The sequence below is a fragment of the Rhinatrema bivittatum genome, chromosome 7 (genome assembly GCF_901001135.1).
Source record: "Rhinatrema bivittatum chromosome 7, aRhiBiv1.1, whole genome shotgun sequence".
NCBI classification, from domain to species: Eukaryota; Metazoa; Chordata; class Amphibia; order Gymnophiona; family Rhinatrematidae; genus Rhinatrema; species Rhinatrema bivittatum.
This window is the reverse complement of record NC_042621.1, coordinates 166,839,330-166,854,236: the sequence shown is the minus strand read 5'-3', so window position 1 is coordinate 166,854,236 and position 14,907 is coordinate 166,839,330. Positions and strand designations below refer to the sequence as shown.

The following is a 14,907-nucleotide window of genomic DNA, read 5'->3' as shown; positions in this document are numbered from 1 at the left end:
GGTGTTTTCTGTATCTTGCCTTATGATAAGCATTATTGGGAAATCATTTGTACTCTGTTCTTCTTGAAGGTGAATGTTTTTGAAGTGTAAGATTTGGCATGCATTCCATCTTTATTTCATTTAATGTTGCCATAATAGGAAAGAATTACAATATGTTATTGTAATAGGGGAAAAAGGCATGTATGAAGCTGACAGTGAGATGTTTTATTATGTATGTATTTTTGTATATCGCCTAGGCCTTTTTAAGTGTTAGGAGATTAATAAATTTTAATAAATGAAATGAAATGTTAAGGGAAAAAAAAAACAAATGGAGTGTGTTACGTTAGCCATTCAAGTCCTAAAGGATGAAGTTAGGGCAAACATGTCACAGGACAGCTAGATGATGTATCTTGGAGACAATGTTTTTAATCCATTGGCCTAGGATTTTATGCCTAATTTTGAAAATGGTCATGGATACGGTTTAGTTGTAGACTTGGAGCTGCTTTTTCTGCAGGTAAAATTTCTGTGCAAAATGTGTGTAGATCTGTATATTCAATCTACATGTATTATTTTACAATCCCACCCCAAGACCTGCCCCCAAGAATTTCTCCCTCCAATCCAGCTAGACATGTATGCACTATGGAAGCTCATTTATAATTTTAGCCATGAGTAAAGACAATATTCAGACAGCCAGTTAACCCAGGCTTTGAAAATTGCCCACCTTCTCATTTCTCTGTAATTCATTTAGGAATAATGCCCGATGTTTCTACCATGTGGTTACTGAATCAGTATATGCCAGCCTAGTCCTATAGGCACATGTAGCCAGACTGGCTTTCAAGGTAGCCAACATGAATATGCCTGGGACAGATAAGCATACACTTGGTGTCCAATATATGCAGATATAGTTTCTGCATATTTATTACAGGTATCCTTAAAACCAGACCAGTTAGGTGTTCCTCTAGGGCAGGATTGGGAAAGACTGTGTTTAAAACTCTACTTGTGTTGTAAAGTATATCTTTAGAGGACAGTGTTTTAATAAACAACTGTTTAATATTTGCAAGGGTTATTTAATAGTTTCAAAAAACAGTTTAAAAAAATTATTTAAACACGTGCTTTCTACCTCACTTCTGCACAGCAGGTTTATCAATTCTTTATCAGTAGAAATCCCTAAAATGACCTTTGAGAACAAATTACTCTGGAACTTTATTACTTCTGGGATATAAATTAAAAAGCACTTAGCCTCTGGCATTAATAGTACATCTGCATTACAGAAGGTCTCCAAGCAGCTTAGCACTATTAATAAATGACCCAGGAACCTCACCTAAGAAGAATCATTGGGAAGGTTTATAGAGAGAGATCATCCAAAAATTAGTTCCAGAAATAAATTAATCACGGCTTAGCTAAATATTTCCTACAGCTTCTGGCCATTTCTATGGATGAAAGTCTTGCTTGTAAAAACTCCAGCAAAAGTATGGATCCACTGCAAGCAGTTTCTGCCTTGCCTTTTTCTAGCGGCTCTTTTCAAATGATTTGAGATAACTAGCTTTTGCCCTAATTATATGCCCGTTAAAGTTGGCAGTCCTGGTGTTGTCTTGCTAGCTCAGAGATTAATTATGGCTGTGGCTTAAAGCTGTATCTCTAACCTCTGTTGCTTTCAAACAGTACAGCATGGAGTGACAGCATCCAGTAAACTCTGAGACATGTCTGTCCCAGAATGTCAAAGCGAGGCCCCACAGTCTCCAACAAAAGAAAATATCCATTAGTTTGAGTAGTAGGGACATTTTTTTTATCCTTTGGATAGTAATTTATTTGTTTGGGATCATTTTTTTGGGATGCACTTGAAACCTTGAATTTGACTTATATACTCAGATGTCCCATAAGCAGGCTTCCAGATTATTTTAGAAAAATGAGCCATTTGCGCTATATGCTGGGGTTTGCTTTGTGAATTCAAATCATACATATTCAATTTACTGGCTAAAATAAATTTTTTAAACACATTTTAATATACTGTAAAATATCCAGATTTAGGATGATTTTTCAGGAAGTGATTTTGCTGTCTGTCATGTGCTGAGAACATTATGTATTTTCAATTTCTGTTGTAATTACATTTTCCCATTTTAAGCCTTATTCCAGGGGTGTCCAGCACTGATCCTTAAGAACTACAAACAGGCCTGGTTTTTAGGATATCCATAATGAATATGCATGAGATTTATACAGTAGAGACTGCATGCAAATATGTCATGCTTCCTCTTCGTTCTGCCAGACCAGTGGTCTTATGGGATTCTCCTTCCTTCTAGCAGATGGGGCAGAGTGCGTGACGTCTTCCTGTGACATCAACTATATATAGGCTGGCCCAGCAGGGAGACAATCAGTAGTCTCTACCTCAGAGGTCTGGTTCAGCAGGAGAAGAGGTGCTCCAGGGCAGTGGCCTTCCGTAAGGTTGATAGGGTCAAGTGGGGACCACCCATAGGATGATAGCCTCTGTAGGACTGTTCTTCCCTCTCCAGGGCAGCCAGTTATACAGGTTTCCTGGCCTCCCTGCAGAAACCATGAGTACAAAAAAAAAAAAAAAGAAAAGGGAGAGACAACCTAGGCAAACTTCTCCCTTGTTGAAAAGGGCAGGAAATATGCAACATGTGTAGCCAGATGCATACCCAGCATTGCTGGCGCCTTCTTTCATAACTGCAATGGCAAGAAGCAGACTATGGCAGAGGAGGAAGGTGGGGCCAGCCTCATGAATCAGTGCATCTCAGCTAGCGCATCTTTCCCGGCATTATTAGAGCCAGCATTGGGGTGCTTATGGCACTCCTTGGCAGCATCAGAGGGAGGGGTGGACCTGGCAAATCAGAGACAAAAGTCAGCATCCCTGTGGCAGGAGGAGGAAGGGGAATTCTTGACAGACTTCGTCTTGGCTATGCATCAAGCATATTACCAGACGAAGGTTAGACATGGAGAGACAGGGCTGGCCCAGAGAGAGCCTAAAAAGGCACAGGCTACATGGGAAGTTTGGAGGCCGGATAAAGAGTCCCAAAGGATGAAGATGAGGAGGAAGAGGCCTTATCTCAGGATGAAGTTGTGTGGGAGAGGAGGAGGGGGAGCTGAAGGACAGCAGTACGACTCTTTAGGCTGGAGGAACTGGGGCCACTGATTTCTAAAGTGTCATAGGTACTAAGCCTTAAAGAGGAGCAAGTTAAGGAGCCCAGAAGGAATGGAAACCCTATGCTTACAGGGATAAAGAAACCAACCAGGGTTTTTCCAATCTACTCGGTAATCCAGGATATATTAGTAGCTGAGTGGGAGGTCCCAGAATATAGGCTCAGGAGTCATAGAACTATGCAGAAACTATATCTGGTGGATCAAAAACTCTAAAACTAAAACTGGGAATGTTGCCCTTTAAGGGAAGGGTATTTGGAGAAGAACTTGAAAAACTAATAAAGGACCTAGAGGAAACTAAGACTCAGAGGCTACCCGAGGAGAGACCTAGAAGATTTCCCAGGGGAGGTCCTTGGAGACGGTGGCCAAGAAACTACAGACAGTTCAGATTTGTTAGAATGCCAGGGAGCCATACATTGAGACTTCTGAGGAATGTAAAGCCCTTTCGGGGGGAACAAACAATATACAAGGGAAGGTAGCCCCCAAAGCCCATCCAAGGGCAAGGCTTCACCATGACATGAGGCAGGCCCTCTCCTCCCTGCTTCTAGTAAGGGGGCAGGTTGCGGAAATTTTTATCATCAGTGTGCTGAAGTAGCAGAAGACCAATGGATCTTAAATATCAACCCGGGAGATTATCAACGGGAAATGAAGTTTCCCATAAATGAATCCTTTATTACCTCTCCGTGCAAGGCAAACAAATGGGCAGCAGTGCAGCAAACATTAGATAGGTTAATCCACTTATGGGCAATAACACTGGTACCAGAAGAAGAAAAGGGAACAGGAGTGTATTCCATATACTTCATAGTTCCTGTGGTAAATTGTACAATAATGGCTTGGGAAACAGCCAGGAGAAATAAGGAGGCAGAATCTGGCTGTTTCTTTTATGTGCAATTTATTTACAGTGAAAAGCTAAATGAAGCAAAGAATGCAGTTCACTTTAAGTTCAGGTAGCACATAGACATCAAACATAGCAGATGTTTGCATTGTCTGGGTTCCTGCCTGCTCCCCAGGGCCTGTCTGTCTCTTCTAGGCTCTGAGTTTTTATACTCTGGTGAGGGGCTCCTCCCTTTACCCAGGATTCCACATGGGCCTGGATCTTAAGGAAGATCGGGCAAGACAACTGTGCCCTCTGACTGTCACAATGCTACTTTTGAACATGTTCCTATCTCTTAATATTTCTTTAAAAAAGTTTTACCATATTAGCTATTTTTTCTTCCATTTACATCTTCACTGTCTTGACTACTTTCCTAGCTTGTTTGCTTTTCCAGAAATTATCTCCTGTCTTCCTGTTTGAGATCTCTTGTAGTTTATTAACACTAACCTTTTTTCCCTTACCTTTTCAGCTACTACTTTAGAAAATCAGAGGCCTCTTTTTCCTCTTACCTTTATTTTCCTAACAAAAGGTTTAGTTGCCATTACAATATCTCTTTTTAGTTTTACCCACTTTCCCACTTTCCCATTCAGCTAACAGCTTGTTAAGGTACTCCCCCATTTTAATAATGTTAGTGCTTCTGAACTCTAGGACTCTTGCCTTTGAATGAATTGTCGCTGTGTTCTAATGCTGGACCTCAACATCTAGTAATTACTAGAGATGTGCATTCAACAAAATTGTCCAATTCATCATGGTTTGGGAGTGCTCTGAAATGAAGGAATTTCTTCCGAAATTTTGGAAAAATTTGTATTTCATGTTAGTGCGCACAAACAAGATTCGGGAACCACGAAAAAAAAAAATCCCAAACCGCAGGAAAAACAAAATTTCCCACAGGTGACCCGAACCACAAAACGAAAAAAACCCCCAAACAAACGATACACATCTCTAGAGTCCAAATGATCATCCACTATGACATCAGAAACACTCTCCCCATTTGTAAGCACCAGGGCCAGTATCGCCTCCTTTCATATGAGCTCTGTTACCAGTTTACAAACATTTCTCACTGCAGAGAATCTAGGATCTCCCTACTTATAAATGATACCACAGCTGGGATATCCCAATCAGTGTCCCGCAGATTGAAATCACCTAGCAATAGCACTTCACCTTTCATAGCTTTTTTGTGTATATCCTCCAATAAATCTCTATCCATTTCATTTGCCTGAGATGGAGTTCTATACACTAGGGATGTGCAGTAGTTTTTGCCGAATTGGAAAATTTCAAAGAAATACTCCAATTCGGCATAGGTCAGAGGACCCAAATCCCGAGACTGATTTTCCCCGAACTTCGGGGAAAATTTGTTGTTCGGGTTAGTGCAGGGGAGGGGGAGGGCACCATTGCTCCTTCCATGTGACCAATGGCACATAGTAAGGGCAAAGGGCCACGGTGCCATTTCGTTTACTGGCTGCCGACAGCCCAAGAGCGGGAGATCACTCTCGGGACCCCCGCTGGACCACCATGGATTTTAGGCAAGTTTGGGGGGGGTCTGGAGGATGGGGGGGTTGTAATTAACGAAATTTGAAGGGTTGGGGTGGTTTGGGTTTTTTTCGGCAAAATTAGCTGAGAAAAAAAAAAACAACCCGATGGAAAACAAAGTTTTACACGGGTTGGCCAACCCGTAGCCCGACCCGGCATAAGAAAACGAAGCACATCTCTACTATACACCACTCCAATAGAAATAAATGTTCCATTCCCTCTTTCCAGATAGAATTATTTCTCCTTACCTTGTTAGCTCTGCAGTTCTGTTGCTTTAATATATATTTTTTTAATATGTAGCACCATTCCTCCTTCCTTTCTTCTACCTTGTCCTTCCTGAATAGACTGTAGACAAGTAAACTACATCCCAGTGTTGGTTTTCTGTGTACCATGTCTCTGTGACAGCCACTACTCCAAGTCCACCTCTTCCATGACTGTCTTTAGATCAGGGATATTATTTCTCGTGCTATGTATATTAGTATACATAACTTTCCAGATGTTGCCCTTTTTTCCCCATTTATAAGTGTTTAAAGATTGACTTACCTGTATACTTGGGGCTTTGTTCACCCATCTCCAATGAACATAGTATAAAGCCCTCCTTAGTAGGTTTGCCAGTCTGTTCTGGAGACATTGTACCCCTTCCTCAACAGGTGGACCCCCATCTCTGCTCAGTAGTTCTTGAAACGTCACTCCATTATCCAAGAAGCCAAAGCACTCTTGTTAACTCCATATATGCAGCCATTCATTTATCTCCAGAATGGGACATTCCATGCCTGGGTCTTTTTCCTTCATTTGGAATGACTTCTCTTATCTGCCTTGCTGCTCTCCAAGAGCCATAAAGTTACTTTTAATATGCCTTTTGTGGTACCATGATTATCAGCATCTGATAGTAGTTAGTAGACCTGACTATTTTTGGCAATCTTGGCACCCAGCAGACAGCACACTTCCTGCAACAAAATTTCTGGTCAGCAGATGGATGTCTATGTGCCCCTCATTAGCAAGTCACCAACTACCACTACCCTCCACTTTCTAGTTTGGTCATTTGCAAGTTTTGGTTCCTCCTCATCCTGTGGTGGTTTCTGCTCCCCCACTTCCAGGCCAGGTCTGCATACCAATTCTTCAGCTTAAGGAAATTCTGAGTTGGGGTGTAGGGTCTGGTGTCTGGTGTCTGTAGTAACCTGAGTCCAGATATCAGCTTCACTTCACCTTCTGTCTCCTTGAGTTTTCCTTCTTTGATGCTTCTAAGCATTTGATCGATGCAGTTCCATTCTCCCAAATATTTTTCAGTCTTGAACTTCCTTTCTAAGTTCTGCTACCTGTTTCCTGTGGGAGTGGATCTGCAGATGTCTTTCACACTGTACTGTAGATCAAGATCTGTCTGGATAGCAGTATATATTAGAGATGTGCATTCGTTTATCACAAATTAGGCAATTTCAACCAATGGCACCAGTAGCCCCTGTGACACAGTAAGGGCAAAGGCTATCAGCACCATTTTGAATTCTGGCAGCCTCCTGCCCCCCCCCCCCCCTCAAGACTTGCCAAAAGTCACTGGTGGTCCAGCGGGGGTCCTGGAGCGATCTCCTGCACTTGCACTGTCGGCTGCCAGTATTCAAAATGGCGCCGATAGCCTTTGACCTTACTATGTCACAGGGGCTACCGGTGCCATTGGTCAGCCCCTGTCATATAGTAGGAGCACAAGATGGCTGCCGACCATCCATTGCTCCTACCATGTGACAGGGGCCGACCAATGGCACCGGTAGCCCCTGTGACATCGTAAGGGCACAGGGCCATCGGCGTCAGTTTGATTAGTAGCAGGCTCGACAGCCCGACGGCCTGGAAGGAGAGATCGCTTGCGGGACTCCGCTGGACCACCAGGGCTTTTAGTAAGTCTTGGGGAGGGATCGGGATGGTGGGGGGTGGGGGGTTGTAATACAGTAAATTTGAAAGGTTGGGTTGGGTGTTTTTCTGATTCAGATTTTTTTTTTTAATTCATTTTTCTGGATTCGGGTCGGATTTCAAGCTTCGTTTTTGCCGAAAAACGATCCGTGGGTAAACGAGTTTTCCCACGAAGCGCCTAAACTGAAACCTGACCAAACCCAGAAAAACGAAACTCATCTCTAATATATGTAATAGTTCTGATAGCTTTGTTAATACAATGTTTCCCAGCCTTCCTTCAGCTATTAGGAGTTTCTGGTACCTGTGAAAAGAAATGAGGAAGACATACTAAAGTGTCCACCTTTTTCCTCAACTGAGATGCAAGTAAAATTAGCTACACTGTAGAACTTAACTTCCACCTTCACACTGTTTGTCGTCCGGTTTGCTTTCTGGATATTAGATATGCATCCACTCCAGACCATTTCAGCATTGCTGATTTTTTTGTCTTGTCTAGGTTGAAAAGTTATTTTAAGGGGTTGCTTAATCTAAAGGATACCTTTTAAAGTTTAAAACTGCAGTCAGAGGATTCTAGCCTATGAAGACACTGTTAGTGCTGTTGTGCTAACTTTCTGATTATAGAATGTGATATGTTTATCTTTTAGTGTCAGTAAATAATTGATTAAACAACAATTTAAAATCCATTAGACAAAATCCCATTTAAACAAATTACTGTTGAAAAAAATAAAGCCTGAATGAATTTCCTAGCAATCTAGCTACAGAATTTGAAGTGACACAGAAAAACATCTTCAAACAGAAAAGACTCATTGATGGCTTGGATCATGATGACTCACTGCAGAAAGGCAGCGAGCAGAAGGTACACTATCATCCATTTCCTGAAATTACCTTTAATTCATATTACATAACGAATTTTGCTCATTTAAGGCCACTGTAGTTGAAACTTTCTCAGTAATTTTGAAATTAGCTACAGGATTTGAAGGCCCAGGAGTACATTGGATCCCTAGGCCTACAAGTAAATTTTCAAAGGGAAACGTCCAGTTAATTTTTAATTTGAGCTGTGGGGGAATGTGTATATTTTGTGCCTGCTTTGAGGTGGGTGCAAGGTTTGCACTGGGATTTCAAACTTAAATTCCCCTCCCACCCCACATTCTTTCCCTCCCCTGACCTAACCTGCCTCTTTTTCCCCCACAAGTAAAAGTATGTATTCCACAGTTGTGTATATTTTTTACCTGCATGGCCTTGGGGAAGGAGGTAATTCTCAAACATGGTTTTCATGTGTGTAAAAACATTTGGGAAGATACCTCCACTATTCGTTAAAAGAAAGCCATGCCTACTATGTGCTACTTAGTACTATTTGAACAATAAAGTCAATGATTAGTAATATTTGCTCAGTGCTGAGCATGACTTGTACTACTAAGTCAGTATATTTTTTTAAATTCTTAAAGCTGTTTTTCTGCAAATGCTCTGAATCCCAGGAAGTAGTTAAATTTGAAACTTTGCCCCAAGTTACCGCACATGGAATTGAATCTGATTGGTTACGGGAAGTAATTTGGGAAATCATAACCAATCAGATCTTAGTGTGAAGTAATTTCCAAAACTCTTGCAAAGTTGTCTGTTGTTTAGGGTTCAGAGGAGTTGCATAGGAACAGCATAAAGCATTAAAAAGAATTAATTGGTAAAAAAAATTGTATCAATGCAGGATTTGTGTTAATGCTTGCTGTGTGCACTGTTAAGATATTGCACAGCGCATAGAGGGTATGGTTTCTTCATGTGCATGACCTCATATAGAGAAATCAGCTGCTTGAGAGCATTCCTGTTAAATGTTTAAAGTATACAAATATCTTTGAGAGACCCTTTCCTTCTGTTCATTGGGCTGGGGACTGGAGGAAATGGTCACAGTCCCTAGAGAGGGGAGGGAATCCTACTTACTGCAGGTCAGTGACATGTGAGATTCAAGGTGCACGCATACCAAATGATGAAGGGAGCTGTAGCCCTTTACCTAAGATTGTTGCAGCATTCACTAAGTTACAGAGGGAGGAGTGTAAGTGAGTAAAATGAAAAAGTACTAGGTAGGTAGTGGAGAAGGACGTGTTATTGGGGCAAAAGCCCTGTTGGGCAAATTCTGCTGGGAGGCCAGAAGAACAGGCAGAAAAACCCATCATCTCTGGGTTGCATATGACGTCCAGACCAGAGCTGCCTATTTTTACCAGCTAAATTTGGGAGCACATTCAGTTAAAGAGAACAGGATGCACAGCTTGGGATGTGCTGGTCTGTAGCAGATGTTATCTGATGGCTAACTTGTAACATTGGTCTTTGATCATCTGCTTATCCAATTTTGAAAAGTGCAAATTCTGTCTTTGATTTAATTTTTCTCTGCATGGTACTTAAAATGTTAGCAAACAACCAGTTGCCTCATTTTCACAAAGTGACATTACTTGTTTAAGGGACATCTTAAGGACCAGTTGCTCAAGCAGAGAGCTCAGAATAGAAAGGTGATCTGATGAGCGTTATGATCACAACTTTATAAACCCTTTTCACTCAGCAGTGGCCCAGTGTACCCAGTAATTTTACCTAGTACATTAAGCAAATATAATCCCGCAGCCAGCAAGCAGACCCAGTCATGACAAAGGTCTTATTTTTACTGAATCACTTCTGCAGAGGGCTGAATAGTCTGTTACTATGTAAGAGGCTTCTAATGAATGGTAAAGCTATAAAAAAAAAACCCACTTTGTTCCATAATGTTAAAATATAATAACGTATACAATTTTAAATGGCACCTTGCTCATGCCTAGGTGTTAAAATTCTTTTAACATTATTTTTGCAACACTTCATAATGGCACAACTGTTTTGTGAGTATGCATATTATGTTCCCCATCATCCAGGCCACTAGGGCACTGTAGGATGATCACTTGTATGGACTGTGATTGTCTGATGGCAGAGAAAGTTACAATGTAAGAAAAGAACAAAGTTCAAACTGTGGAAATCCAACTCCAAATGCATGTAATTTGTTTAGCACAAAAGTCTGAATGGGCAATAATTTAGAGTTTGTTGCTGTAAAACAAACAAACAAAAAAAAAACAAACAAACAAATGCAACAGCAAATTGAGATGGGAAGAATGCTGTGTGGTGCCGGCAGGCAGGGAAGGGGAGCTGCTCTTAACTGCTCTGTTAAGATGCATGGAAAGTGCATTATAATGAGGGGACTATTTACAGAGAGCAGGTCCTAAAGTGTTCATGATTAACAAGCCTGTTTGAATGAGGGCTTATTGTTCTGCTTCATGGTATGGGAGGGGAGGGGAAAGGGAGCCTGGGGGAGAAAGATACATGTGTAGGAAAGAAGGAAAAAACAAGACATGCTGTTGGATTTTGTTTAGTCTTGAAAAGAAATACCCAAGCATTACAGTTTTGTAGGTACCAAATATCAATTTCTGGGTCTCAAAACAAATACACTATTGGCGGTGATTTTAGTAAAGTGGTGCACAGAAGTCCACTTTGAAAAGTGTTCCAATAAAACAAAACAACACACACACACACACACTAAATTACACCTGCTGTTCTGTACATGTGCTTTTGCTGAGGGGATTTGTGCATTTGCTTTATAAAAAATCAAAAACTTATGTGTAGAAGTCTCACCCCCTGCCCAGACTTCTCCCCCTTGAATGCCTCATTCCTATTTGTGTTAGTACGTGCAGCATTTATCCATGCAATTTTACACAAGTATAGGTGGTGCAATTTTCTTAAAGGCCATTTCTGCAGGTAAATTACTGCTTTACCCAAAGTTGTTCCTATGAAAATTACCCTCCCTATGCAATTTGGTCCTTAAAGTTGTGGGTCACATGACAACATCCTATAAACCTTCAAAATGATACTGCGGATTCTTGTAATAACTCATATATGGATTGATGATTCTTTTCATTGTTCAATTTTAATTATTTTGCTTTATGAACGAGTGCTACAAAGGAAACAAAAAGAGGAGCTGAAATTACATTAGTATTGTAGAAAAGTTATTCCAATTCATCTTTATTTGGACTTATGAATTGCTTAAAGCCATAGCACTAAGCAATATACGAAATAAAACATTCATAATCTAAAATAAAACAATACGACTTAAACTTAAAAATAAGATACCAGGCTAGAGACACAAAACTCATAACATCATATATAATAAGGAATCTCAGTAGTACCTTAAAACAGTTTTGACAGTACCCTAGTAAAACACAATTATAAAATGGCAAGCATTTGTCAACAACAATTTTCATTTTAAAATGCCTACAGACATAGTCACAAAACTCATAACATACGGTATATAGTAAAAAGTCAAAATGTAACCTTAAAAACCTTTCAGCATATCATAAATAGAAATAGGGGCCTATGTGATAAACTTTAGCATGTATTTGAAGGCCTGAAAGGCCTTATTGTGCACACTAAAGAGGTCTGAAAAGATGTTAGCATGGCCAAGCAAAAATTTCTATGCCCTTGCATGCAAATGAAAGAAAATAATATGCAAATGATGGGTTACCGAGCACATGCTAAATATGCTGAGCCTTCAGTGTTTGCTAACTGAACATTATTTAATACCTACCTTGGACTGGTGTTAACTTATTCTTGCGAGTCTGTTACTTACTGGGGGGAAGTGAAATAGCGTGAGCATGCCTTTGAGAAGGCTCAGCTAAGTGGAAACAGCCTGAAAAGTGAAGGCCATGAATGGGAAATAACCCTGTACAATTGTTCCCATAGGCACTTAGAGTGAATATGTTTGATCCCACTTCTCCTTTCCATAAAAAAAAAAACATGGTAAACACTTTCAGGTAAATTTCAAAAGGAGTGTGTGTGTTTGCGCGCATAAACACGCGTATTGGACACACGAGCAAAGATACACTTAATTTTACAGAGCCTTGCGCTCTAGGCAAACCAATGTAACACCGCCTCTGCCCCCACACATACACCTAAAACCCACCCTGAGTTGAAAGTACCCCTCTACTTGAATATACCTTGAAAGCCAACAGAATGAGTCAAGAGAGAAAGAGAACTGAGCATGCTTAGTTGAGCCTGCTCATGCTGTTTACCTTGCCCTTGATAAGTAACATGCTCACACTATTTAGCTAATGTATTTTCATATTTTTGTGCGAAGTAATAGCATGAGCCTGCTTTTGGGGACAGTTTGTTTTGTTTTACTATGCTCATGGTGTGTCTTTTTGCATCACTTGTTAAGTAGCTTTTTAACATGAAAGTTAAAATTTTTTGTGAGCCCACGGAGAAAATTCTTTAGCATGAGTTACTGCCTAGTCCCCATAATCTTTTATCTCAAATATTATTGTGATTTACCTCATTTAACTTGCAATTACATACAGGAGACGGTGAGAAAGACACAATAGGTTGAAGGATTGACGGGTTGACTAACTTAATTAATAGGTTAGTCTTGCAATAATTATTGCTACAGAATATGTCTCAAGTACCAGAACCTTGGGCCCACCTGAGTCTGTTGGTAAAACACAGAGCGTTGCAGCAAGAGCAATGGATTTTTATGTTTGGAAATTAAAGTAGGAGAAAAAGGGAAACCAGCATGCTTTACCAGAAAAGTGACTGAGAAAGGGCAGTGCAATTAGCATTCAAAAATAAGTAAAACAAAGACACAGTGAAGAATATCTGGAAACGGAAAGATGTGGGGAAAGAAGTTAGTATGACAAAAGTATGTTAGTTGGCAAGGGTATAAATGTGAGATGGGCAGATACCAACAGACTCAGGTGGGCCCAAGGTTCCAGAAGAGATGGCATTGGAACTCAGGACTCAGGCCCAGAACTCAGGAACTCAGAAGACTATGGCCAAGACTAGAAACTCAGGAACAGGACTCTGGTCTGAAGGCTGAAGACACCAGAACACTGAGACAGACTGAAGACCCAGGTCACTATTTGAATGCTGGCAGGCTGAAGACACCAAATGCTGGAACAAGGTGAAGACCACTGGAATCAAACATAGACCAGGAAGCTGAAGCAGGCTGAAATTACCAGACGCTGGAACAAGACAAAGAATACAGGAGATCTTGCAGGACCAGAGACTTGGAATCTGGAGTGAAGGCCTGGCATCAGGAACAAGGACAAGGAACCTGCAGAATCAAGAACAAGAATCCAGAGACCATTTGACGGCCAGGAACAAAGACTGAAGAGCCCTTTTATAGGGCAGCCAAGGATGATGTCATTGGAGAGTGCCGTGGCCTTTCCCGCCGCGGGCCCTTTAAATCTTAAGCAGAGGCATGTATGTGCCTAGGAGACAACGCACCGTGTCAGAATCGCCAGCAGCGACGGCCACCATATTGCTTATGGGACGGCCACGCAGGACAGGAGGTAAGCAAAGCCGTGTGCGGGACCGTCCCATAAGCAGTAAACCTAACAGTATCTCCTCCTTAATGCCCCTCCTCTAGCCTCCTTTCTTTGGCTTCTGAGAAGAAGGGGCTCAAGGGTACTCAAACAGCATCCAGAGATACTTTGATTTTGAAAATGAAAGAGAAGAACCAGACTGAACCGAAGGCTTGGATGAAAATAAGGTTGAAGGCTGGGACAAAGACAAAGCTATGAAGACCCATTGCAAGGACATGGTCACCAAGCTCAGGAACTTTGCAGACTGTCAAAGAATCAGCAGCCAGGGCTGGTCTCTAGGGGGGGGTAGCCCTCCGGAAACTCCAAAGGCCCTTTCGGACTACGGGTATACGTAAGCCCCTGTGCCACAATTCAACCGACCCGACCCCAAGACTGACTGTGGTCCACACCGCTGGAGGTGTGCACATCCAGGCATGAGCTAGCCAGATGCTGAAGACACAGAGTCCAAGCAAGACAAGGCACCAGGCGAAAACTAATGACAAGGACCAACAGAACCAGGCGAGACCAAGGTTACAGAAGAGAAGGCATGGGAACTCAGGACCTGAACTCAGAAGACTATGACCAAGACTAGGAACTCAGGAACAGGATTCTGAAGACTTGGAACTGGACTCTGGTCTGAAGGCTAAAGACACCAGAACACTGAGACAGACTGAAGACTCAGGTCACTATCTGAACGCTGGCAGGCTGAAGACACCAAATTGCTGGACCAGGCTGAAGACACCAAATGCTGAAACAAGTCAAAGACCGCTGGAACCAGACAAAGACCAGGACGCTGAAGCCACCAAGCACTGGGACAAGGTGAAGACTAAGACTCTGGAACAAAACGAAGACCACAGGAGCCCTTGCAGGACTGGAAATTTGTAATCAGGAGCAAAGACCTGGCATGAGGAACGAAGACAAGGACAAGGAACCCACAGAACTAGGAACAAGAATCCAGAGACTTTGTGAAGGCCAGGAACAAAGACTGAAGAGCCCTTTTATAGGGCAGCGAAGGACAACGTCATCAGAGGGCACTTCGGCCTTTCCCGCCATGAGCCATATAAATCTTAAGTAGAGGCGTATGCATCTAGGAGGCAAAGCGCATCCATCTGTGGGTAAAACAGT

General features: G+C 41.7%; 1 protein-coding gene across 12 annotated transcripts in view; it reads left to right on the top strand.

Moving 5' to 3' along the window:
* ZMIZ1 (zinc finger MIZ-type containing 1) overlaps positions 1–14,907 on the top strand; it is a 1,075,801-nt gene that overhangs the window by 682,923 nt on the left and 377,971 nt on the right. The gene's annotated exons all lie outside the window — the stretch shown is intronic.